Raw genomic sequence first — 27667 nt, forward strand, 5'->3', positions numbered from 1 at the left:
AATTTTCCTCTAGGTAACCAAAACCTGACCCATACTTCCAAAGAAGCAATGCTAGTGCCATTTTTTTGTTTAGCAATAAACTGCCTACCATCTCATTTATCAAGATGGAGCCAAGATACTTTTTCTTTTTTTAAGATTTATTTATTTATTTGAAAGACAGAGTTACACAGAGAAGGAGAGGCAGAGAGAGACAGAGGTCTTCTATCTGCTGGATCACTCTCCACTTGACCACAACGGCCGGAGCTGCGCTGATCCAAAGCCAGGAGCCAGGAGCTTCTTCCGGGTCTCCCACGTGGGTGCAGGGATCCAAGGAATTGGGCCATCTTCTACTGCTTTCCCAGGCCATAGCAGAGAGCTGGATCAGAAGTGGAGTAGCTGGGACTCGAACCAGTGCCATGTTGGATGCCGGCACTGCAGGCGGTGGCCTTACCCGCTACACCACAGCACGGGCCCCGCTAGTGTCATTTCTGAATACACTTCTGCCTGGTGTAGCTTGGTAAAAACAGAGCTGGCCTTGGGATAGGCAGTCCGGTCCTGGTGTCAAGACCAAGTCAGGAAACTTGATTACTCCCTTGCCAAGCTCCTTCCAACGCTAGCATCCTAGATCTTCCTGTAAATTCACAAAGAGGAACTTTGAGAAAGAACTGCTAAATGGCAGTCAAATTATTTTAAATGGCTCCTGCTTCTGGACATCCAGATCTTTGGCCTGACTTTGGATTTGGGAGCTGGGTGCTGGGTACCTGCCAGTGCTTTCCTGCCAGCATAGTGGGAGCCACTCCAGGCTACCCTGCCAGCACCTGCTCAGGGGACCAGTGTTGCTGGGGAAGGGCCGTTGGGAGTGCTGCAGTACAAGGGATGCTGTGTAATTGGGAAAGGAATTTTAATACATGCAGGTTCCTTTCTCTGCCAGATTGGCTTGAGTGTATGCAGTCAAAAAATCAAGGGGTAGTTGTAGCTAAGATATTTTGAGTTTCCATGGTGTGTGACTTTTGTGACTCTACTCGAGTATAAGCTCCTTATGGGCAGCTGTGTTAATGAGCAGCCTTCGGTGTTGGCTTGCTGTTTTATGAGTAATTAATGATAGTGACCGTCAGTCCTGATTTTAAGTCTAGGACGTAGAACCCCTAGTCTGGTAGAACTGAAAGTCATCATCATCTTCTGATTATTTACTAATGTATCGGTGAAGATAAGCTTGATAGAAGGTTGGCCAGTTTTACTCTTTCCCGCTGTGGCTTATTAAAACTTGTGATTCATGTTTTCTGCCTCTGCTCCTAGGTTAAGCTTTCCCACCTCAGGCCTCAAAAATCTATTCCAAATGTAATTATAAGTGAAACAGAACAGACCTCAGCTAGTCAAGAAACAACAATAAGCAAGGCATGGAAGGACAAATACTATATGATCTCCCTTATACCTGGAATCTAAAATAGCTGAACCCATAGAAGCAGAGAGCAGAATGATGGTAGTAGTAGGAATTGAGAAAATGTTCATCAAAGGGCACAAAATTCCAGTTAGACAGGAGGAATAAGCTCAGATCTATTGTACAACTCAATAACTGCCATTAATACCAATGCATGATATACGTGAACATTACTAAGAATGCAGTGGTTTTTTTTTTTTTTTTTTTTTTTTTTGACAGGCAGAGTGGACAGTGAGAGAGAGAGACAGAGAGAAAGGTCTTCCTTTGCCGTTGGTTCACCCTCCAATGGCCGCCCTGGCCGGCGCACTGCAGCCGGCGCACCGCGCTGATCCGATGGCGGAGCCAGGTGCTTATCCTGGTCTCCCATGGAGTGCAGGGCCCAAGGACTTGGGCCATCCACCACTGCACTCCCTGGCCACAGCAGAGAGCTGGCCTGGAAGAGGGGCAACCGGGACAGAATCCGGTGCCCCGACTGGGACTAGAACCCCGTGTGCCGGCGCCACAAGGCGGAGGATTAGCCTAGTGAGCCCCGGCGCCGGCCCAAGAATGCAGTTTTAAAAGTTTATTTTATTTGAGAGAGAGTACGAGAGAGCAAGAGAAACAGAGCACCCACCTGCTGGTTCATTCCCCAAATGCCCATAACAACTAGGGCTGGACCAGGATGAAACAAGGAGCCAAGAGCTCGATCTGGGTCTCCCACCAGGACCTAACCACTTGAGCCATGACCAGCCTTCCAGGGTGCGCATAACAGGAAGCTGTAATCTGGGGCAGAGCCAGGACACAAACCAGGCACTCTGATATGGGCTGCTACTATCCCAGTGGTGGCTTAACTACTTGGCCAAATGCCTGCCCCTTAAAAGTGGATTGTAGGTGCTCTCACCACATGTGTATGTACATACATATACAGATACAGATAAAGATATGAGGGAATGCATCTATTAACTTTCTCAATTTAGCCAATGCATAATACATACATATTTCAGAACGTCATGTCATAGAGCATAAATAGATTCAGTTTTGTGAATTAAAAATAAAAAAAATTTTTAAAAAGAAAAATGATGTTCATTTGAGTAATTTTCATTTTTCTGTGTGACTGTGAAAAAGGCATGATAGTTCAGTTGTGATTCTGGCTCTGGTTTTTTTGGTTTTTGTTTTTTGTTTGTTTTTTTTTGTTTTTTTGTTTTTTGTTTTTTGTTTTTTTTTTTTTTTTTTTTAGACCCTTGTCTATCTCTCTCTCTCTCTCTCTGTCTAACTCTGCCTCCCCTTCCAGCGCTGGCGCACAGACTCTGCAGCTCCGGCAGGGCTGGCGGGTCCAGCAGGTCCGGCGGCTCCCGCGGCTCGGCTTCCACGCGGTGGGCGACCTTGCTCTTCCTGTAGGTCCTCCGAGTCACAGCCACTAGATCCGGAAGAGTTTCCTCTGCAATTTTTCCCTGATCCTTTTCCTGAGGCTACCGTAACTCCACTTTAATAAAACTTATCTTTTCCCGGACTATTGGTGCGCACCCTCACTATTCCGCCATCTTGGCTCCACCCCGGTTTCTCTTTCTTGGCTCTGGTTTTTTTGAAAAGGAGAAAGTGAACATGCTCTCAATATAGATTGATAATATCTGTTGAACCAAGGATATGATTAAATGGTAATACACTTTTGTGAAGCACTCATAGATTTCCTTATCCATGTAAGTTGTGGGTAAGGGGAAAGCTCCTTGTAATTTTCACTAATTCATCTGGATACATTGTGAAACTTTGTTGGGTTAGTTGGTAACATAAAGTAAAACCTAGGATGAATCAAGGTGTTTGTGTGTATACTCGTGCAGCTAGGCAAGGAATCTTCCTCTGGCCTTTTGTCACCTGGGCTAGTGACCCATTTCTTCTGTAAAGCGATGACCAAGGGCTGGGTGAGCTTAATTTCTTAGACACAACTCTGCTGACTTCAGCAACTTTTGACTTTTTCTCACTTTGTTCCTCACGATCTCTGAGACCTCTTAGGGACATCTTTTATGCTCTTGCCTGTCCTTTCACTGGAATTATAATACCTGGTCCCTAGCGACCTTAAATGAGTATTAGAACAGTTATCAGGATATATGGGATAACATCCCTTATAAGAAAGCCATCTGGAACCTTCAGTCCGATTTCCTAATAGAGAAGAAGCTCTGAAAATGTGTTTTAACACGGTAAGAACGAATGGTGGCTGAAACTGCAACTGCTCATGGAGAAAATTGGAGTAGTGTGTTGCAAATTTAACACACATCTATTCCATTCTGGACCCAAACAGCAAAAATCAATCTGTGTTTTGTTAGCTGATTGGAGATTTGGCTCCTAGCTCATGTTCGCGTTGCATTTGAAGGGAAAGAAGGCCACATCTTTCTGAGTCCCTGTTCTTTTTCCACTGAGGGTGCTGCTCCCATAGCTGAATCATCTCTCTAGTCTTGGTCCTCTTCCACTCCCACATTCTTGTCCTTTAGAAAGAAAGGTCTCCAGCTAAAGAGAGCCGGGATAGAACTTGGGCCACTGGCCTTACGGGTGGTTTTGATGTAAGTAAGGGAGGACTGGCATGTGGTGATTAAAGGCCAACATTTCTGGTGGTTGTGTGGATTTGTTACGTTGATCTCAGGCAAGTGCGTTTATGCTCCTTTAAGGGGCTGGTATTGATTTTAACTTCACCAACTGTGGCGAGGTTTAGTTGATGTTGGCAAAGCTCTTTTTATTCCCAGGTTGAACCATGCTACAGGAAGTGCTGCGTTGGTTGCTTTTTTTTTTCTCTTTCCTCCAGGGAGAGGAGAATAGAGGTTATAGGTCTGCTACTGCTTTGCTGACTCTTTTTATCTCATAATTTCAGTTATAGAGACATAAAGAGCCATGGAAAGGAATGAACAGTCTTTATTGAGGTAAATGAAGTCGACCATGACAGTTTTAATAAATTAATCAAATGTTGCTACTGTTTAACATGGGCAACACCTCAATCAGATGCCGGCTTGATGTGAACTGAAAAACTCATTGGGACTTTCAGGGAAAGATCATGCCAAAAAAGTAAAATGTAGTTTTAATGGGATGTTTTTAAGGGAAAGGTATTTTTTTTTAATTTGGCAGGTAGAGTTATAGACAGTGAGAGAGAGAGAGAGAGACAGAGACAGAGAGAAAGGTCTTCCTTCCATTGGTTCACTCCCCAATGGAAGTGATCCGAAGCCAGGAGCCAGGTGATCCTCCCTGGTCTCCCATGTGGGTGCAGGGGCCCAAGCACTTGGGCCATCCTCCACTGCCCTCTCGGGCCACAGCAGAGAGCTGGACTGGAAGAGGAGCAACTGGGACTAGAACCCGGTGCCCATATGGGATGCCAGCACCGCAGGTGGAGGATTAACCAAGTGATCCATGGTATCAGCCCCAAGGGAAATGTATTTTCAAATGATCCTTAGGTTTTCAAGTATATCCTCTGGATGGTATTTGGTATAGATGCTTGGTGAATGTAATGGGCAATAATGTCATAGAAATGGGGGGGAATAGTGTATTTTTTTCTCAAAATATAAGTGCGAATCTACATCAGTGACTCAGAAAGTTGAGTTCCTGCTGTATATCTAGACCTGGGCCCCTACACAGCTTGACTTAAGTACTTACTTACCAATTGCATTTCTATTCCCTTATAAGAAAGCGATCCATAAGTTGAGCTTTAGTCACTCAGGAGCTACATAATATTTGACACTGAGAAAATCAAATAATGCAGATTATAAATAATACATAAATAACAATCATCTGGAGGGCCATGTATCTGAGTAGTAACTGCATCATTTACAAACAAATCCTGGAGCCAGCATTATGGTACAACGGGTTGAACCACAGCCTGGGGTGCTGGCAACCCATATCAAAATGCCAGTTTAGTCAGAGCTGCTCTGCTTCTGATCCAGCTCACTGCTAATGTGCCTAGGAAAGCAGCAGAAGGTGGCCTAGGTACTTGGACCCCTGTCAGCCACGTGGGAGACCCAGATAGAGTTTCTGGCTCCTGAATTCAACCTGGCCCAGCTGCAGGCATTTGGGGAGTAAACCAGCAGATAGAAGATCTCTTTATCTGTCTCTTCCTCTCTCTGTGTTACTCTGCCTTTCAAATAGATGAAATAAATCTTCAAAAAAAATAAATAAATCTTGGGTGGGACTTCTGGCTATAGAGTCAACAAATCCACTCTCTTTTATTTTTTTTTAAAGATTTATTTATTTGAAAGTCAGAGTTACACAGAAAAGAGGAGAGGCAGAGAGAGAGGTCTTCCATCCACTGGCTCACTCCCTAACTGGCAGAAATGGCCGGAGCTGAGCCAATCCGAAGCCAGGACCCAGGACCTTCTTCCTGGTCTCCCATGTTGGTGTAGGGGCCCAAGGACTTAGACCACCTTCTACTGCTTTCCCCGGCCATAGCAGAGATAGATAGGAAGTAGAGCAGCCAGGACTCAAACCAGCACCCATATGGGATGCTGGCACTGCAGGTGGTGGCTTTACTTGCTACGTCACAGAACCAGCCCCAGCAAATCTACTTTTTAAGGAAGAAAATATACTACTAGACAAAATGAACCAAAACCATCATTTCAGTGCTATGAAATATAACAATCCGATAAGTGTTTACACTGAAAAACTGCTGAACTCCATTAGGAACACTGGGAATCTGGAATTCTTGCCTGGGGCTACACTGTCCCTTGCACAGCTCAGTTGCCGTAGAGGTTCTGGGGGAAGGAAGGACTGTGGTCCTTAGGGGTGGCAGGTGTTTCTGGCAAAGGGGGCTTGCTTGATTTGGAATGGTGGGCAAGGCTTTTGACCTGTGGCATTGTAAGTGAAAAGAGTGATCCTGGCTGCAGCAGATTGTGCTTGGCCCATGGCTTATTATCCTGAGGTTGCAGTTGTGGTAGGAATAAGCATTTTCCTAGATGAGCCTGTCCACATGTGTGGCTGATGACAAAGAGAGCCCAACTTATCTCTCATTGCATGTCAGTCCTGAGGCTGAGCACATGCATATGGGCGACTTGGAAGGTCCTCCGTGGAAGGCAAAAGCCGAGATCCACTGGATGGTGGCCTGGTCTTTGGGTGTGTTCCTCTGCCCACACACAGATCCAACAGCAGAGGATGGAAACCTTACTGGCTTGCAGTGTTTTTCATAATCTCTGTCTTATCATTGATCAACTGCTAAACTATGCAGATCTAGGGATGACAAATCAGAAGCCAGGATTAAAAATAAAAATAAGCATTTTTAAAAAGCTGAGAAGGGACATCAGTGACCTCGTCTTGTTAGGGACACAGGTTTTATAGAACTGGACAAGTACTAGATAAATAAATAGAACCAGAAACAACAATAACCTTCAGGTGAAAAATGACAGCATCCAGAATTGCTTCAGCATATCATCTTTTTTTTTTTTTTGGATGAATTTTTTAAAAGATTTATTTATTGATTTGAAAGTCAGAGTTATACAGAGAGGACAGGCAGGGAGAGAAAGGTCTTCCATCTGATGGTTCACTCCCCAATTGGCTGCGACGGCCGGAGCTCCACCGATCTGAAGCCAGGAGCCAGGAGCTTCCTCTGGATCTCCCATTCAGGTGCAGGGGCACAAGGACCTGGGCCAAATTCTACTGCTTCCCCAAGCCACAGCAGAGAGCTGGATCGGAAGTGGAGCAGCCAGGACTTGAACCAGTGCCCATATGGGATGCTGGCGCGTCAGGCCAGGGCGTTAACCTGCTGCGCCACAGTGCCAGCCCCTCAGCATATCATCTTTAATGTTAAATCTCAAGAAAATATTTTGAACTATGCAAATAAAGAAGAAAAAGTGACCCATATTGAAAAATAAAAGCTGTGAACAGAAACTTTCCCTTAATGTCCCCAGATGCTAGATTTGCAAAGAGCGACTTTAAAATGTCTATTATAAATATGCTCAACTTTATGCATAACACAAACGTATGAGGACTCTGCAAGACTGAGGGATGGAAGAACAACTGGGAAAACAAACTAAAAGTACCCATGTTTAAAGCAGTGAAAGAAAGCATGGCAACAATGAATCAACAAGTAGAGTGAGAAGGAAGAAAGTACTTGGAAGAAATAAAAAGGAACCTAATGAAATTCTGGAGTCAGAAGTAAAATAAGTGAAACAAATAAATTCACTAAGAGGGCCCAACAGCAGATTCAAGAAGACAGAAGAAAGAACCAGTGAACTTGGTACTCAGTAGGAATTATGGAGTTTGAAGAACAAAGAAATAAGAGCTTGAAGAAAAACAAGCAGCGCTTCAGAGACGTGTGAAACAGTATCAAGCATACCAACATACAAATAATGGGAGTCACAGAGTAACAGGAGGAAGAGAAAGGAGTAGGAATGTATGTGAAGAAATATTTCCCAAAATTTGATGAAAAACTTTAATATACTCAGCCAATAACACAACTAACTACAAATAAGATTAATATCTGGACATATATCATGGATTGTTGAAAGAGAAAAAGAGACTACGTTGAAACCACTAGGAGAAAACCGACTAATCACCTACAGGTTGAACCATCAGTATGATGACTGACTGACTTCTCATTTTAAACAAAAGAAGCCTCAAAGCAGTGAAATGTTATCCGTATTCAGAGCACTAAAAGGAAAAGATGTCAGCTTTCTAGCCCTGGAAAAACTATCCTGCAAAAACAAAACAGAAAAACTGAAGGAGAAATTAAGACAGCCTCAGAAAAGAAAAAAGACCAAAAAATTGCTGCTACTGTAACTGATGTGTAAGAAATATGGGACCTGGTGTTGTGTATCGGAGTAAAGCCTCCACCTGCAATGTCAGCTCTGGTTCTTATCTGCTCCACTTCCAATCCAGCTCCTGCTAATGGCCTGGGAAAAGCAGTGGAAGATGCTCAGGCATTTGGGCCCCAGCCACTGAAGTGAGAGACTTGGAAGAAGCTCCTGGCTCCTGGTTTTGGCCTGGCCCATCCCGGGCCATTGTGGCTATATTGGGAACAAACCAGCAGATGGAAGATCCCTATCTCTCCCTCTCTCTCTGTAACTTGACTTTTGAATAAACAAATAAATAAATCTTTTTAAAAAAGTGTGAAAATAAATCATTAAAGCTAAAAGGATGTGACTCCAGATAACCTGAATCCACAAGAGACAATGGAGAGAACTGGACCTGGTAAATATGTAGGTTAACATACTGACCTTATAATTTTTATTATTTTACCTTGTTTAAAAGATATAAAATTGTATTGGTCCAGCACTGTGACATAGTGGGCTTAGCCTCTGCCTGTGGTGCTGGCATCCCATACAGCTGCTAGTTTGAGCCTGGCAGCTCATCTTCTGATCCAGCTCTCTGCTATGGACTGGGAAAGCAGTAGATAATGGCTCAAGACCTTGGGCACCTGCACCCATGTGGGAAACCCAGAAGAAGCTCCTGGCTCCTGGCTTCAGATCGGTCCAGCTCCAGCGGTTGTGGCCATTTGGGGAGTGAATCAGTGGATAGAAGACCTTTCTCTCTGTTTCTCCCTCTCTCTGTCTGTAACTATCTCTCAAATAAAAATAATAAATTTTTTTTAAAAAAAGATATAAAATTGTATAAAGCAATAATTATAACATTCTGTTCAATTTCTCACACATGTATATGTACAAGGGTACTTTTAAAAGTGCATGGAAAATAGAATTAAAGAATCACTTTATTTGGGTGCAAAAACTTTTTGAAATTTATACATATTTTTTCATAATACACACTTTCATAAACTTTCTGAATACCTCTTGTATACAATGTGTATTAGAGTAAAATTTCTATATTTTCTTTAATTAAGTTAGTACTAATCTGTAATAGATTGTGATGTTAAGGTGTGTATTACAACTCCCAGAGTAACCACCGAGAAAATGGCAACAATGATGGGCCTGGTGCTATGGCATAGTGGGCACCGGCATTTCAAATGGCACTGGCTTATGTCCCGGCTGCTCCTCTTCCCATCCAGCTCTCTGCTGTGGCCTGGGAAAGCAGTAGAAGATGGTCCAAGTGCTTGGGTCCCTGCACCCACGTGGGAGACCTGGAAGAAGCTCCTTCCTCCTGGCTTCAAATCGGCCCACCTCAAGCCATTGTGGCCATTTGAGGAGTGAACCAGCAGATGGAAGACCTTTCTCTCTCTCTCCCTCTCTGTATAATTCTACCTCGCAAATAAATAAAATCATAAAAAACAACAACAATAGAAGAAGTAAAATGGAATTAATCTGCTAGCCAGAAAACATGTATTTAGCATAAAAGAAGGCACTAAAAGAACAAAAAAGATGAGACAAAGAACAATTAAAAAGTAGCCTTTGTAAATCTAATTGTATCTGTAATATGTTTAATGTGAGTGAGATTTTTTTTAAAAATAGTCAAAATGTAGATTTAAAAAAAAAGATTCAACCATACATTGTCCATAAGAAACACCCTTTTTTTCAAATGAAGATTTATTTTATTTTATTTTTTTTATTTTTTGACAGGCAGAGTGGACAGTGAGAGAGAGAGAGAGAGAGAGAAAGGTCTTCCTTTGCCGTTGGTTCACCCTCCAATGGCCGCCACGGCCAGTGCGCTGCGGCCGGCGCACCGCACTGATCCGATGGCAAGAGCCAGGTACTCATCCTGGTCTCCCATGGGGTGCAGGGCCCAAGCACTTGGGCCATCCTCCACTGCACTCCTGGGCCACAGCCAAGAGCTGGCCTGGAAGAGGGACAACCAGGACAGAATCCGGTGCCCCGACCGGGACTAGAACCCGGTGTGCCAGTGCACCAAGGGGAAGAATTAGTCTAGTGAGCCGCGGCACCGGCCAGGATTTACTTTTATTTTTTTTAAGTCACAGAGAGAGAGAGAGAGAGGGAGAGAGAAGGAGAGACAGAGACAGAAAGAGATCTTCTATCTGCTGGCCAGGCCTGGCCAAACCTAGGAGCCAAGAACTCCATCCAGTTCTCCCACAAAGGTAGCAGGGACCTAAGTACTTGGGCCATCTTCTGCTACTTTCCCAGGCATATTAGCAGCACATTGGATCTAAAGTGGAGCAGCCAGGACTTGAACTGGCACTCATAAAGGTTGTTGTTGTCACAGGCTGCGGCTTAACCCCAAGAAACACATTTTTTATTAAAACATAAATAGGATAAAATATAGAAAATGATACAGTATGAAAATATTAGCCATCAAAATCAATGAAATACATTTAAGACTATTATTAGAGATTAAGAGGGATACTTCATGATTCTTATTGATTTTTTAATGATTCTAGGATCAGTGCACTAAGAATATATACCAACTATATATGTACAAGCATATGTACATTAACTACAGAGCCTCAAAACACATGAAACAGTAATCAGTGGAACTAAGAAATAGACAATTCAGCAACACCAGTTGAATATTTCAGTATTCCGCTCTCACCAATTGACAGAATAACTAGAAAGTAAGATGTTAAATAGTCAACAACACTATGGAAAACTTTAACAGTATCAACCAAGTTAACCTGACATACAAAAAACAGTCTACTTACTAACTGCAGAATACACATTGTTTAGAAATGTGCACGGAATATTCTCAAGAATACACTACTTGAAAGGCCATAAATGTTTCAACACATTTAAAAGGATTAAAATCAAATGAAGCATGCTCTTCAACCACTGTTTAACTAAATTAGAAATCAGTAATAGAAATGTTTGAAAATTATAAAATTCATGTCTAAATAACCCATGAAACATAGGAAAAGATCCCAAGGAAAATTGAACAATATTTTGCATTACTTTTTAAAAAGATTTCATTCATTTATTTGAAATTATTATTTTATTCATTTATTTCAATGTTTCATTTAAAAGGATTGAAATCAAATGATTTTCTTCAACCACTGTTTAATTAAATTTGAATCAGTAATAGAAATATTTGGAAATTCTAAAATTCATATCTAAATAACCCATGAGACACAGGAAAAGATCACAAGGAAATTGGGATAATATTTTGAACTACTTTTTAAAAAGATTTTATTCATTTATTTGAAGTTATTATTTTATTCATTTACTTAAATGTTTTAACACATTTAAAAGAATTGAAATCAAATGAATCAAATTAATTATTTTCTTCAACCACTGCTTAATTAAATTAGAAATCAGTAATAGAAAAGTGTGGATATTCTAAAATTCATGGCTAAATAACCCATGAGACATGGGAAAAGATCCCAAAGAAAATTGGACAATATTTTGAACTACTTTTTTTTTTTTTTTTTTTTTTTTGACAGGCAGAGTGGACAGTGAGAGAGAGAGAGACAGAAAGAAAGGTCTTCCTTTGCTGTTGGTTCACCCTCCAATGGCCGCTGGGGCTGGCGCACTGCGCTGATCTGAAGGCAGGAGCCAGGTGCTTCTTCTGGTCTCCCATGCAGGTGCAGGGCCCAAGCACTTGGGCCATCCTCCACTGCACTTCCGGGCCAGAGCAGAGAGCTGGCCTGGAAGAGGGGCAACCAGGACAGAATCCGGCTCCCCAACCAGAACTAGAACCTGGGGTGCCAGCGCAGAGGATTAGCCTAGTGAGTCGCTGCGCCGGCCTTGAACTACTTTTTAATCAGACTTTATTCATTTATTTGAAAGGCAGAGTGACAGAGAAAGAGAGGGAGAAGCAGAGACAGATCTTCCACCCTCTGGTTCACTCCCCAGATAGCTTCAATGGCCGGGGCTGGTCCAGGCAGAAGCCAGGCCATCTGAAAGTCTATTCACATCTCCTTTGTGGGACACAGAAGCCAAGCACTTGGGCCATCTTCTGCTGCTTTTCCAGACTCATTAGCAGGGAGCTAAACTGGAAGCTAAGTAGGTAGGACTTGAACTGGTACCCTGATATGGTACGCCAGCATTGCTAGTGGCAGCTTAACCTGCTGTGCCACAACACCAACCCCCAATATTTTCAACTGAAATGAAAATGAAAACATAAGTTAAAATTATGAGATGCAGGTGTAATAGTGCTTAGACAGGGGCCGGCGCTGTGGTGTAGTGGGTAAAGCCGCCGCCTACAGTGCTGGCATCCCATATGGGCACTGGTTCGAGGAGTCCCAGCTGCTCTACTTCCAATCCAGCTCTCTGCTGTGGCCTGGGAAAGCAGTAGAAGATGGCCCAAGTCCTTGGGTTCTGCACCCACATGGGAGACCCAGAAGAAGCTCCTGGCTCCCGGCTTCGGATCAGTGCAGCTCCAAATGTTGCAGCCAACTGGGGAATGAACCAGTGGATGGAAGACTTCTCTTTCTCTCTGCTTCTCCTTCTCTCTGTGTAACTCTAACTTTCAAATAAATAAATAAATAAAAATATTTTAAAAAAAGTTCTTAGATAAAAACTAATAACTTTAATCATCTATTTTAGAAAAGAAGATCTCAGATGAAAAGCTTAAGCTTCAATCTTTTACAACCAGGAAAAAAAGCCAACTAAATCTAAAGCAAGAAGGAACAAAAGAAAAAGTAAATATTATAGCAGAAATCAATAGAAAAGAAAAAGTCAACAAAACCAAAAGTGTGTTTGTAAAAGATCAAGAAAATTGACAAAGGTTTAACTAGATTGACCAAAAAAAAAAAAAAGACACAAATCGGTAAAATCATGAATGAAAGATGGTCATCATTACCCACCCAATAGAATTTACAACAATTATATGAGAACGTTATGAACAACTTCATGCCAACAAGTTAGATTACTTACAAGAAATAGGGGACAAATTCCTAAAACACCCATCTCTGAAACGGACTTGAGAAGAAATAAAAGGACAGACCTGTAGTAAGGGAATTAGAAAAGTATTTTAAAATATTCCCATATGGCTGGCGCCGCGACTCACTAGGCTGATCCTCCGCCTTGCAGCGCTGGCACACTGGGTTCTAGTCCCGGTCGGGGCGCCGGATTCTGTCCCGGTTGCCCCTCTTCCAGGCCAGCTCTCTGCTGTGGCCAGGGAGTGCAGTGGAGGATGGCCCAAGTGCTTGGGCCCTGCACCCCATGGGAGACCAGGATAGGTACCTGGCTCCTGCCATCGGATCAGTGCGGTGCGCCGGCCGCAGCGCGCCGGCCACGGCGGCCACTGGAGGGTGAACCAACGGCAGGGAGGACCTTTCTCTCTGTCTCTCTCTCTCTCACTGTCCACTCTGCCTGTCAAAAAAAAATATTCCCATACATAAAAGCCTGGGTCCAGATGCTTCAGTTGTGAATTACATTGTATACATACAGAAATGAACACAACTACATTGTAGGATAGAAGATTGACATACAAAAAATATTTCTGTTATAAGCAACAATCTGAAGGGTGTGTGTGTGTGTGTGTTTCTTTCTGTGTTTCTTCATTTTAACCCTTTCTGAAAATAGAGAAGGAAATACCTCCCAACTTATGACTAATGACAAAGACATTACAGGAATATTCTCATGAGCCCATGGATGCACAAATCCTTAGCAAAATATTAGGAAATTGAATTCTGAAACATGTGAAAAGGATTATGCACCATGGCCAAGTGGGATTTATCCCATTACTGTGAGGTCGCTTTAACATCTGAAAATTAATTAATGTAATATACTGTATTAATAGAATAACAAAAACTAATTATCATCTCAGTAGATGAACAAAAAGTATTTGATGAAGCCTAACACCCATCCGTGATAACAAACTTTCAACAGACTTGGAATAGATGAGGACATCAATCTGATACAGGACATCTACAAAAACCCCATAGTTAACATCATCTGTTATGGTAGAGTAATATGCTTACCTGGTGAGATAGGGAACAAGTGAGCACTCTTGCCACTTCTGTTCAACATTCTCCAGGAAATTCTAGGCAGCACAATAAGAAAAAAGTAAAATGAAGGTACCCAGACAGGGTGATCATTGAGTCTAGTGATTAAAACACTGATGAAGATGTCTGCATGCCACGTTGGAATGCCTGCTTCAGCATCTAGCTCCTGACTCCAGCTTCTTGCCAGTGCAGCCTCTTGCGAGGCAGTAGTGATGGCTCAGACAACTGGTTTCCTGCCCCCAGATGGGAGATCTGGCTTGTGTTTGGGGCTCCCGGCTTCAACCCTAGCCCAGTTCCAGCTGTTGTAGGCATTTAGGGAGTGAACAAGTGGGTGGGATCTCTGTCTGTCTCTCTCCCTCTTTCCCTTTGCTCTTTAGATAAATTTAAAAAAAAAACTACATCAAGAATGGAAAGTTTATTCCAGATGACTTGATCTCCGTATGTGAAAAATCCTAAGGAAACCACATCCAAAAAAATTAAAACTAATAAATGAATCTAAAATTGTTGTAAAATATGATTAACATATAAAGTATCCCATTTTTATTATTATAAGCACCAATATGAAAATTAAGAAATCAGTTCCATTCCCAACAATATAAAAAAGAAAGACTTAGGAATAAATTTAGCAATAGAGGAATAAGACTTGTACACTAAAAATTTATAAAACATGACTCAGAGTAATTCAAAAATAGAGACACTCTAGCTGGGGATTTGAGAGACCAAATATTGTCAAGATGGCTTTTCTTCTGATCTCTAAATTCAATGCAATCCTTATAAAAATACTAGCTAGATATTTTGTAGCAATTGAGAACTGATCTTCAAATTTATCTGAAAATGCATTGAACCTAAATAATAATTATTTTTAAAGGAGATGGCTGCTATCATTTTATTTTTTAAAGGATTTAATTTATTTATTTTGAAAGGCAGGGTTACACAGAAAGAGAAGGGGAGACAGAGAGAAAGGTCTGCCATCCACTGGTTCACTCCCCAAATGACCACAACAGCCGCAAGCTGGCCAGTCCAAAGCCAGGAGCTTCTTCCAAGTCTCCCATGTGGGTGCAGGAACCCCAGGACTTGGGCCATCATCTGCTGCTTTCCTAGCGCATTAGCAGAGAGCTGGATCAGAAGTGGAGTAGCCAGAACTCAAACTGGCGCCCAAAAGGGATGCCAGCACTGAAGGCAGCGGCTTAACCCACTATGCCACAACGCCAGCCCAGACCTATCATTATTTAAATAGTTATGAAAGAGATGAACAAAGTTGGTGAATTGACTCTGTGTAGTATTTTAAAATGAGTTATAAAGTCAGATGTTCATAATAATGTGTAAATCGTACAAGAGTAGTCATATAGGTCAATGAAACAGACTTTTAAGAGTCTAGGGATAAACTCTGACATTATGGTCAGTTGGTTTTCGCAAAAGTGGCAAGACAGTGGGGGAAACCTGTAGTCTTTAAACAGATGTACCTGGAATAAGAGGATACCTGCATGAACTTGGATTACACACAAAAATTAGCTCAAAATGTATTATTGACCTAAATGTAGACATTATAACACCTAGAAAAAAATCCCAAGAGAAATCTTTGCTATTTGGATTTTGGCAAAGAATTCTTGAAAACAACACTGAAAGCACAACCCAGAAAAGAAAAAAATGCTAATTAGACTTCATCAAAATTAAGTGCTTTTGAGCTTCCAAGGAGGTGAGTAAGAAAAAGAAAAGATGAGCCACAGACTGGGAGAAAATATTTGCAAATCATTTTTCTGATAAAGGACATGTATCTAGAAATAGATGCGTTTTAAATACTCTTACAGCTAAATAATGAGAAGATAAATAGCTCAATTAGAAATGAGCAAAGGATTTGAATAGACATTGCGCCAAACCAGATAGACAGGAACATGTGCTCAATATCATTAATCATTATTGGGATGTAAATTAAAACCCAATGTGATACCATTTCACACCCACTGGAAGGGGATCTATTCAAAACAGACATACATAACAAGTGGTGGTGAGATGTGGAGCCCAGAAATCACATAAATCCCAGGTGGGAGTGTATAGAGGCACAGCCATTATGGAAACCATTTCATAGTTTTTTCCAACATTGCTATAAACTTACCAAAGCCACTGCTGAGAGTGTCCCCCAGAGAAATTAAACACATCCGCACAAAGATGTACACCAATGTTCACAGCAGAATTATTCTTAATAACCCCAAACAGGAAAAAATCCAAGTGTTTATCGGGTCATAAATGAATAAACAAAATGTAGGACAGCTATACGGTGGACTCTATGCAGCAATTAAAAGGTACTAACAGATGATGCGTGGTACAGGATGGATAACTGCCCCAAGCATCATGCTAGTTCAAAAAATCCAGATACAAACAACTGCACGGTATTTGACTGTGGTTCGTTGAAATGCCCAGAAGAGACACTGATTGTAGTAGTGGAGATTAATCCCAGCAGGCACGTGGGCACTTTTCTGCAGTGGTGAAAGTGTCCTCAAACTGCATTGCAGTGAGAGTTTGCAAAACAAAGATTTTGAATTCTGCACTTAAAACATGTGAATTTTATATGTTATTTTTTACCTCAAAGAAGTTAGATTTTGCACAAACTTTATTGACTTGGGGCTGGCATTGTGGAGTATTGGGTTAAACTGCTGCCTATGATGCCAGTATCCCATATTGGCACTGATTTGAGTTTGGACTGCTCCACTTCTGCTCCAGCTCCCTGCTAATGCTCCTGGGAAGGCAGTAAAAAATGGTCCAAGTGCTCAGACCCCTGCACCTATGTAGGAGACCCGGATGAATCACCTGGCTCCTGACTTTGGCCAGCTATTGTGGCCATTTTGGGAGTGAGCCAGCAGATGGAAGATCTCTTTTTCTCTCCCACTCTGTAACTCTGCCTTTCAAATAAATAAATCAATCTTTAAAAGAAAGAAAAAAAGGGGGCCAGCATTGTGGCGTCATGGGTAAGGCCGCCGCCTGTGGTGCCGGCATCCATATGGGTGCCGGTTCAATTCCCAACTGCTCCACTTCTGATCCAGCTCTCTGCTATGGCCTGGGAAGGTGGTGGAGGATGGCTCAAGTCCTTGGGCCCCTGCACATGTGGGAGACCCAGGGGAGGCTCCTGGCTCCTGGCTTCAGATCGGCGCAGCTCCAGCCACTGTGGCCATCTGGGGAGTGAGCCAGTGGATGGAGGACCCCTCTCTCTCTGTCTCTCCTTCTCTCTCTGTGTAACTCTGACTTTCAAATAAATAAATAAATCTTTAAAAAAAATTTTAAAAAAAGAACTTACAGAAGTATCAGATCAACAGATTCACTCCTCAAAGTTTATTAACATAGAAGTAACCTTTTAACCTTTAATAATACAATTGTCAAGGATAAGATTTAAGTTGGAAATATGTGTTGTTAAAGTAACTATTACCATTGAGATTTAGTAAATATTGTTCTTGTTATATATATATATACACATATATATATTTTAAACACATTGATTCATAATCATTAGAAATGGTTTAGTGACCACATTTTATTTTCTTACATGTGATTTTAGGCCTCTAAGATAAGAAAATAATAAAGTTTCTGTGAGGTTAGGTTAGATATCTGTTTAAATCTATAGATGCTGCAGTCAACAGTACTCTAGACTTGAAAAAGTGAAAAAAAATAGATTGTTAGAGTAAAACATTTAATTTCTTCTGATACTATCATATTTTTTCTGCAGTACTGATTTTTTTTTACCTGCCAATGTACTTTTTAAATACATAATATTTAAAGTATATATACAATGTGATACTACTCAGCCAAAAAAGAATGAAATCCTGTTGTTTGCAACAAACTGGATGCAATTGGAGACCACTATGCTTAGTGAAAGAAGCCAGTTGCCAAAAGACAAATATATGTTTTTCCCTGATTGGTGGTAACTAATATACAGAGTACAAAAAAAGTAATATATATGAGCAAAATTGACATTTTGTGATTTGATTATTGTTTATAGCCCTTGTCTATACTCCTGAGGAACAGTGGTTTTTCTACTTACTACTTGTTGAATTCTTTATTTTGTGATTATAAAGTAAATTGAGAGTATGCCATTGCAAAAATTAAGAAAATAAGGAACATGGAAGGAGGGCAGGAGGGAGGGTAGAGAGAGATGTATCACTGTGCTCTTAAAACTTTATATATGAATTTGTTTCCTTTATAAAAATAAAATTTTTTAAAGATTTTCTGGAAGTGTAGGGAACAAGTGGTAAGGAGGGTGGGGTTAAATAAACCAAACGTATAGGGTCACAGTGACAGTATTAACACAGTCACAAATTCCCTGGTCTTATCCAGTCCTCAACTACCCTGGCCACTGGTTCTCAGGGGAGAGAGTGGCCTGACAAAGGCGAGACAACGGAGCACGTATCCTCGTCGGCAGGAGGAGGCTTCTTACAAACCACTTAGTGAGGCAGAATGTCTGGGTTTTGCAATGAGTCCTGTGGGCCGCATGACTCATGCATGGTGAGTAATAACATCCCACATTGCAGATGGCCCCGCTGGAAAGTTACACACATTCAGTGGCAAGCACTTTGTCCAGGTTTGCACAATCCAGCTACTGTGCACGGAGGAGGAACGCGGAGGGGGCGGCAGCAGCCATCAGGGGTGTCACATCCCAGGGAATGGCTGGGAGGGCTGGGACCTCTGGACAAGTGCCACGGGGCCTCATTATTTCATTAATTCTCCAGATGCTCTTGTGGCACTGGGCAGGTGGCACATAGGAGCAGCAACAGTCACAAGAGTGAATCTGTTCAGAATGGGATTTCATGGACAGGCAATGTGCCTTTGGTGGTCCTGGGAGATTCCTTAAGTATCCTGCTTTGACCAGCCCAGAGCTCTCTGCCTCGCAGTTTGTGCTCTGGGGTGTACAGAGTTCATAAACTGCAGAGAGGCCGGCGCCATGGCTCACTAGGCTAATCCTCCACCTGCGGCGCTGGCACACCGGGTTCTAGTCCCGCTCGAGGTGCTGGATTCTGTCCCAGTTGCCCCTCTTCCAGTCCAGCTCTCTGCTGTGGCCCGGGAGTGCAGTGGAGGATGGCCCAAGTGCTTGGGCCCTGCACCCGCATGGGAGACCAGGAGAATCACCTGGCTCCTGGCTTCAGATCAGCGCGGTGCACCGGCCGCAGTGGCCATTGGAGGGTGAACCAACGGTAAAGGAAGACCTTTCTTTCTGTCTCTCTCTCTCTCACTGTCCACTCTGCCTGTCAAAATAAATAAATAAATAAATAAATAATAAACTGCAGAGAAGGGGCAGTTCTGTCAACCAGGGCGACTGGCAATATTACAGCTCTGTACCCCACAGTTGCTTCAGAGGTGCAGCCAGAGCAGGGGCCAGGCACCCCGCAGCACTGGCTTGGGTTCTAAATGCTGATCAGGAGGCAGTGCAGGGTGATTTCCCAGGGCTGCGCTGGGGTGTGAAAGTGCTTGCCCTTGTTTAACAGGGGTGAGAGAAGCTCGTGTTTATCTCACTCCCTCATCCAGTGATCTTGCTGTTAGGTTAGTCAAGAGATTTACCTCCATACAGCAAATGCACCAACTGCAGGTGCCCAGTTGTTGAGTTTAGACAAACGTACCCGGCTGTGTAGCCACTGCCCTAGGCAAGATAGAAAATATTTCCACTCCCCTCACAGCTCCCCGTTGCCTGAGCTGCCCCTGTTTTGTGTGAGTTTGAGATGGGACAACCGAAGAACTGAAGTGACTTGGGAATGGCAGTCGTGGAAGGGAGGCCCAGAATGCACTTGGGTTTTTCTGCTGTCTCCAGCTTGCTAGCAGGGCATGCATACTTCCCTGGGAAACCCATTAAAACACAGCAAACGGAAGCTCCAAGAATTAAGCGGGGGGACAGGTCTTCGGAGGCTTCCCTCTGCTTTTGTTATCATTATTGTTAGGCCAAAAGCCTCTTCTGAGTCATCACCGTGGGACCGGTGCCTGTTTCATACAGGAGCACTGAACACAGAAGTTGACATGAACAGCATGGCAGCAGCAGATCCTACGGCTGCACAGCTCTGCGCTCACCCTGAGAACTCCCAGGCTGTGCCGTGTTGCAAATGAAGATGCTCCTGGAGGGAGAATAGAGATGCCAAACCCCAGGACAGATAGCCCCGGCTTATCTTTGACATGCTAGGAGCACGCAGAGGCTGGTTGTCTTCCCCAGCCTGCCGTGGCCGCCATCAGGAGCTGCTTTCTAGGTGGAAGCATTGTGGACATGCGCACAGAGAGGATGCACAGTGCTCCCACCCCAGAGCAAGGCCACAGGAGCGCCCGCCCTCCTACCAACCAAACTCCCCAGTGACTGGCTGGGGGGAGCTGGCTTTCCCTGTTCCCGGGGCCCCTGTGCAGTCATTCTCTTTTTTTTTTTTTTCTTCAGGGCTGTCTGCTTGCAAAAAACTGCTGACCAGGATACCACGTATTATGCCAAAATATTTATAAACTGTCATCCCTCTGGGAGTGAGGGAGAGGGAGAATATTGCTTGTTTTAAAATAAACCTTAATGTAGGGCAGGTGAGTGGCTCATTTATCCATCCTTTCCTCACACGAAGAGAGAGAAGCCTGCTACACTCGGCACGGGGGCTGCCTCCCGTCTCCCTTCCCAGCCCGCCTCCGGCCTTTGCATACGGGCAAGCCGGGGGCCCTCAGGATGGTGGCGCCGAAGTGCTAAGTGCATTTGATTGGTATCATTACTGGTCTCCAGTAATTGATTACTGTCCGTGGTAAAATATTCAGGGCAAGCACACAGCCAATAGCAATCACTTAATCCATCATGGCCGATTGTTCGTCCTCTCCTGAGACCCATCAGCCAAATGCTATCCGACCCCACCAGGCAAATTGCCGATGGCTGCTTTGTGTGTACAATTTACTGTGTATTTACTGCATTCCCTGTGTTAACCAAAGCCACTAGCTTTAGTGAACAGGGAAAAACAAGGCAGGTTCTTGCTTGGCAATGTCAAGTTCACTCTTTGATGAACCTCTTTGGTCTCCTTTTTTGTGGAGATTTGCGATTCATCAGCGTTGGTTTTTGTTGCTTAAAAAAAAGGCGAGTGACGTTGTGGTTATATTAGGAATATTAATTGTGAGATTTGAGGTAGGTTGATTGGAGTAAGATCCTGGAGGGTTGTTTGTAATGCAGATTTTTTAGAAATAAGAAGTGGGAGAATAATGAATAACAACCAGAACTAATCAGTTTTGTGTGTGTGAGCGTGCGTGTGTTTAATCCAGTGATAATGACTAAAAGTAGTTCTAAAAACAAGTAGAAATTCAGGGCCTGCACTGTTCTCTCCATTTTCTTCCAAGATGTTTTATCCTTGCATCTTGGCAAATATGCCCGTGCCTGATGCATGGTAGCGATCTTTGCTATTCAACCCAAAGAACATGCAAAAGGAGGTATACGGGGAGGAGAAGAATAAGCAGGTGACTGTTAGATGTGATGGCACACATATGCTGACCATGACAGTGGTGACCAGGGGTAATGCTGTGACCCAAATCACAGAAAGCAGTTTCTACTCATCCGTCTGGAGGGACAAACGAGAAGTCTGGAGGCTTACAGATCTCACGTATGTCTGCTCCTCTGCTTTCCACAGAGCTGGAAGAAACAACACGATGAGGGATATATTTGCAAAAGAGGCGTATATATTTGCTTCTGGGTCCCCAGGTGAACTTGGGAAGCCAGCAAGAGTAAGCGTGAGAAGAGCACATGGAGACATCGCGTCAGAGATAGCAAAAAGATCCACTCTCTTCCCAACACCCATCTTAAAGAGCTTGCATTCCAAAATGTATTTAAAGAAACTGTCCTGAGGGCCTCAGAGGAGATCCCTGTGGCCTCTTTTGGTGTGCTTTGTTTATTTAAACAATAAACATACAGAGGAACATGTAGCATACAGAGGAATTCAAGCTAATTCCCCGTGGGCTGGGAAAATGTCCTGTGTGGTGTGTCCTTGGATGAGGCTCTGTAGCACCTCACTACCCACGGGAATTGCTGGAGAGTACAGAATCTGGCTCTGCAGTACCTGTGCGTGCACATTCTTCACGTGGGGCCTCTTAGCTTGTGGCACGGACACCTGCTTTAAGTCCTGAGTTAGTTGGGCGTGTTCCGCTGTTGATCACAAACTATTTCAGTTCAAATAAACAGCACATCTGAAAGCATTGATCTTTTATTGTGTACTGTGGGACTTTGGTTGTTGCATAGACTATTGGCTCAACCTCCTGCTTGTTAGCCAGCGAGTGATGTGCTTTACGATCGAAGGAGCTTTAGGATTTCAGCTTTGCTTTTCCAGAGGGCTGCTCCATGGTCCTTGTAAGATTTCTGTTCTCAGCAGCCTGGTTCCATTCCTCCCCTCATTCTGTGTCCCAGGCATTAAGAATTTAAACAATGAGCCGTAAGTTCTGCACTGTTGGGGGGCCTTCCAGACCTAGCCTGTGCTACTTTTTAGGAAACTTTACAAACCCTGTCAGTTTGATCTATTTTCAACATGTTAGACTTTTGGGGATGCCTTAGTATGCTAAAGAAATTTGGCTTTTGGTATGCAGAAAATTATAAATGAGTGGCATTTTCATTTCCTAATGAATGTCCTCTAGTCAAAATCTGCCCAGAACCTGCAGCACATTGCAGAAAGCTGCGACAGCCACCTTCTCCTGGTTTGCTGTTCCATTTCTTCCCTCTGTGATGGCTTGTATGTCTACATGACGGGCCCGAGCCACCCACTTATTTCATCAAACACTAAGCTAGGTGTTGCTGGGAAGGTATTTTGTAGATGTGATTAATATCTCCAAGTAGTTCACTTTAGGGAAAAGAGACTTCCCTGGGGGAAAAAAATAGAGGCGGGCCCAATCCAACCATTTGAAGACCATAAAAGCAAAAACAGAGGTTTCCCAAGGAGAATTTGTGCCTCAAGACTGCAGTGTAAGATCCTGCTTGAGCTTCCAGCTGGCTGGCCCGCTCTGCAAATTCCAGACTTGCCAGCCCCCACAATTGCATGCGCCAATTCCTTAAAATAAATCCCATCTTGGTGCTGTTTCTTTGGAGAACTCTGACACGCTATCTTGGTGATAGATTTGAAAGAGCAGGAGTGAATTATTTAACCTTGACTGGTGATGCTTTTTGGATGGGTGATGCTGTCACCAACACGTGCCCAATTGTGTCAGAAAGTTAGGTGTCTTGACGTTGTGGTAGAAAGCAAGGAGAACACTGAAGTTGATGTCCAAGGTTTCAGAAATGTGAATGAATCCCCTGGTTTCTTCTCGCATTCACAGTTGACTTTAGTACTTCGCTTACTATATTTTTCTACTTCTGTCACTATATGTGATGTTATCATCATCTATCTACAGGCATGCGTTGCTTCACAACAGAAGTGTGCTGTGAGGTGATTGCGTCTTTGTGCAGGCATCATAGAGTGTGCTTACATAGCGTACTGCACACCTGGGCCGCACGCATTGGTTGCTACAGCATGTTACTGCACTGAATGCTGTGGGCAGTTGTAACTCAGTGTAAGTGTCTGATATCTAAACATAGCTAAATATAGAAAAGGTGCGGTAAAAATATGATATAAAGGATACCAAAGGTTACATCTGTGCGGGGTGCTTACCACAAATGGAGCTTTGGAAAGATTGGAAGTTGGCTCTGGGCTGGTCGGTGAGCATGTAGTGAGTGGGTGTGAGAGCCTAGGACATGACTGTATATGCTACTGTAGACTACCAATGCAGTACACTCAGGCTACACTAAATTTATAAATTCTTTTTGTCTTCAAAAACTGAAACTTGGCTCACTGTAACTTTTTTACAGTTTTAAATATTTTTTATTGTTTGACTTTGTTATAATGTCAGCTTAAAACACAAGCACATTCTATAGCTGTATAAAAATATTTTCTTCAAGGGGCAGAAATGATAGTGCAGCCAGTTAAACTGCTGCTTGGGATGCCTGCATTTCATTCCAGAGTGCCTCGTTTGAGTCCCTGCTGCCCTGATCGAGCTTCTTGCTAATGTGTCTGGGAGGCAGGAGATGATGGTTCAAGTGTCCCATGTGGGAGACTCTGATGGAATTCCTGGTCCTGGCTTCTACCTGTCCTAGCCCTACTTGTTGTGGGCATTTGGAGAGTGAACCAATGGATTTGAGAGCTCTCTCTCTCTCCCTCTCTCTATCACTCTGGCTTTCAAGTCTTAAATCAAGTCTAAAAAAAATCACATCTTAAATCTTAAAAAAAAAAAAAAAAAAAGAAGTTGTTGGGTTGACCTTTTGCAAAGGTCTTTAAAAATATTTTCTTCATATCCTTATTCTATAAACTTTTCTCAAGTTTAAAATATTTTAATTTTCACTTTTTTAACTTTTTTGTTAAAACTAATTCACAAACACAAACATTAGCAGAGGGTTTCACCAGGTCAATGTCATCGATATCACTGACTGTCTTCAACCTGCATGTCCTGTCCCGCTGGAAGGTTTTGGGGACAGTAACACACATGAAGCGGTCTTCTGTGATAACAACACCTTCTTCTGGAGACCTCCTAAAGGTTCTTTTAAAACATTTTAAGGCCAGCGCCGCGGCTCACTAGGCTAATCCTCTGCCTGCGGCGCCGGCACACCGGGTTCTAGTCCCGGTGAGGGTGCCGGATTCTGTCCTGGCTGCCCCTCTTCCAGGCCAGCTCTCTGCTGTGGCCCGGGAGTGCAGTGGAGGATGGCCCAAGTGCTTGGGCCCTGCACCCGCATGGGCGACCAGGAGAAGCACCTGACTCCTGGCTTCAGATCAGTGCAGTGCGCCGGCCACAGTGGCCATTGGAGGGTGAACCAACGACAAAGGAAGACCTTTCTCTCTGTTTCTCTCTTTCTCACTGTCCACTCTGCCTATCAAAAAATAAATAAATAAAAATAAAACATTTTAAAATATTTGAGTAGAAGGACTACACTCAAATGATAATAGTATAACGCAATAAATACATAAACCAGTAGCATAGTCACTCATTAAGTATCAGGCACTATGCCTACTTGTGTGTGCTACACTTTTCTGTAGCTGGTAGTACTGTGGGTTTGTTTACACCAGCATCACCACCAACAACCGAGAAATGTGTTACGCTATGACTTTAGGACAGCTATGATGTCTGTAGGCAATAGAATTTTTCTCCTCCATTATGAACTTAAGGTACCATTCTCATATTCGTGGACCGTCACTGGGACACAGCTGTGTGGCACGTGACTGTATTTTCATGATTTGGTGGCTCCTTGATCTCCTCATTTGCAATGTGTTTTCCTCCATTCCATATGAACCATCTGTGCTCAAGGCCACAACCTTGGTCTGCACTCAGCAATAACTGGTCGTACCTTCGAACATCCTGCTCTCCTGCTACCCCTTACACCCAATTCTTGAGTTTGTCAAAATCATCCATCTGCTGACCTTACCATGTTTTCCTGATATGTTAACCTCTCCGCGACCTTCCCTCCCTCTAAACCCAACTTAGATCTCAAAGTTCATTATTATAATTATAATTGCTTCTATATCTACCCATTACTCTCTGTCCCATCTTCTCCATTAAACTTGCCTGGTAAAGTCTGAGTCCTCCATGGATCCATCTTGTGTAGCCATCCAGTGTATGCCTATAGCTGAACATCCCTGGAGAAAAACTCAGGGTGGTGCTAACTATTCCCTCTTGAAATTCTTGGCCCCAGGTTGTCAAGTGCTATCCGGCTGCCCAGCAGACTTAATCTGCCTCCCTAGTGTGTTTGTCTTTTCACTTTCCAAATGATATTTCACACCTTCTCTTCCTTCCTCTCATTCTGTCTTTCATGTTATCAGTCTAATAGTCATCTTCTGCACTTCTCCTAACTCAGAACCATCCAGCTTGCTGGTCATTATGTCTCTATTGTAACAGTAATATCCTAGCTGGTTTGAAAAGGTGGCATATTGTGTGCTCCTATGTTTATGGGAGTCTGCAAAAGGCAAAACTATAGAGATAGTAAGCAGATCAGTGATTGCTGTGGATTTGAGATGAAGAGAGGGTAGAATAGATGAAGCATGAGGGGTTTTTAAAGTGGTGAAACTCTTCTACATAATACTGTAATGGTAAATACATGACACTGCATTTATCAAAACCTATGAAACTTTACAGCATAAACAGCATCCCTTGATGTGTGTATTTTTTTTTTAATTTAAGAGGTGGATCCAAAGACAGAATACAGATTGTGGCAAAAGAAGCTAGCCACCACAAATATGAGTCTGTGTGGTGACCTCACTGAAGGGATGAAGGTGCTGACTGAAGTCACTTTGGAAATGAGTTGAGATTGCAAAACTAAAGGCAAAAGCATCTGTGCATAAGTGCTGTACTCTAATTGATATTCTTTCCCCAAGGGAGGTGCAGATTAACAATTCCGAAGCAACTATAATGTATATTGGAATTGAACAATTAAGTGAATAGGTGGTGGGTGGTGGGAGGCAGGTTTCTCACTCTTGTGGTGGTGAGGGGATTACAGCAAAGCAAGGAGAGAAGGTGAGAATGATTCACATGGTCACAGCTTACAGCCAGAGACATCAGAATGAACTCATGTTCAGCTTAATATAGACACAGATGGATCCATCCAGACATATTTGTACACACAGGTTACTATACACACATATATTCCCTTGCTCTGTCAGGTGAGAGGGCCTAGAAATGGCACTTCAGCCATAGTGAACACACCTAATTTCCAGGCCTTGATTTCTAATACCATCCTCCAGTAAAAAACAAAAACCAAAAAACAAACATGGCTTCTTGATGACAAGGTTGATTGTAGGGCTGGAGCCAGAAATACAAAAGATGAACTTGTAGAACCTTGTGACAGAGAGAAGTGTTCAAAGGAAACCCCACAATAATGGGGGTACGTCTCAGGGAAACAGGAGCCGACGGAGAGAGTTCCCAGTAACCAAAACTGGGATAATCTGAGCACAATAGAATAGCAATGGATTATAACCCAAAGCATCAAATAAACATCCATGAGTTCATACTGATGTAAGTAAATGATTGAATAAGTAAATGGGGAGAAAGGTAAGTCTCTCACTCAGGAGAATTCCCGATGATTTTTGCAGATATTCTACCATCAAAGAGGTGAAGCATAATTCCTCACCCCTTAGGTATGGTCAGTACCTAGTGACTGACTTCTGAAGAGCATGGTGTAGGAAGGGGGGCAAAAGAAATAGCTGTATGGCGTCACCTACCTCTTCTAGGTCATGAAAGTTCACACCGGTAGTGATAGATGCTGTTAATACCGTGCACCCTTGATAAAAGGTCAGGAGAATAGCACTTTGCCTCTGTGGTCTTCCTCCTAAAAATCTGTAATGCCAGTCTAGCTATAAGAAAAACATCAGAAAAATCCCAGTGGAGAGATTTTCTGTAAGTCGATCAGTCTCCTCCATGCAGCTGACCCTTCCTCTTCAAACTGGCCACGAGAAGCAAGGGAAGGCTGAGAAACCACGTGAGCTGAGAGAAGCCTTCAGAGCCTTGATGACTAAGTGTCATGTGGTGTCCGGGATGGGATCCCGGAA

At 43.0% G+C, this 27667-nt stretch overlaps 1 protein-coding gene and 1 long non-coding RNA gene across 2 annotated transcripts in view; one reads left to right on the forward strand and one right to left on the reverse strand.

Moving 5' to 3' along the window:
- MAML3 (mastermind like transcriptional coactivator 3) overlaps window positions 1-27667 on the forward strand; it is a 474643-nt gene that overhangs the window by 166212 nt on the left and 280764 nt on the right. The window lies entirely within an intron of this gene.
- Window positions 120-27597, reverse strand: LOC138843484 (uncharacterized). Its single transcript, XR_011378239.2, has 3 exons — window positions 27341-27597; window positions 14121-14182; window positions 120-610 (listed from the first exon to the last, which is right to left on the reverse strand). It is a non-coding gene; the product is annotated as an uncharacterized LOC138843484 (long non-coding RNA).

The sequence above is a fragment of the Oryctolagus cuniculus genome, chromosome 8, assembly GCF_051225735.1.
Source record: "Oryctolagus cuniculus isolate XC-2025 breed Fujian yellow rabbit chromosome 8, ASM5122573v1, whole genome shotgun sequence".
In the NCBI taxonomy this organism is placed as follows: domain Eukaryota; kingdom Metazoa; phylum Chordata; class Mammalia; order Lagomorpha; family Leporidae; genus Oryctolagus; species Oryctolagus cuniculus.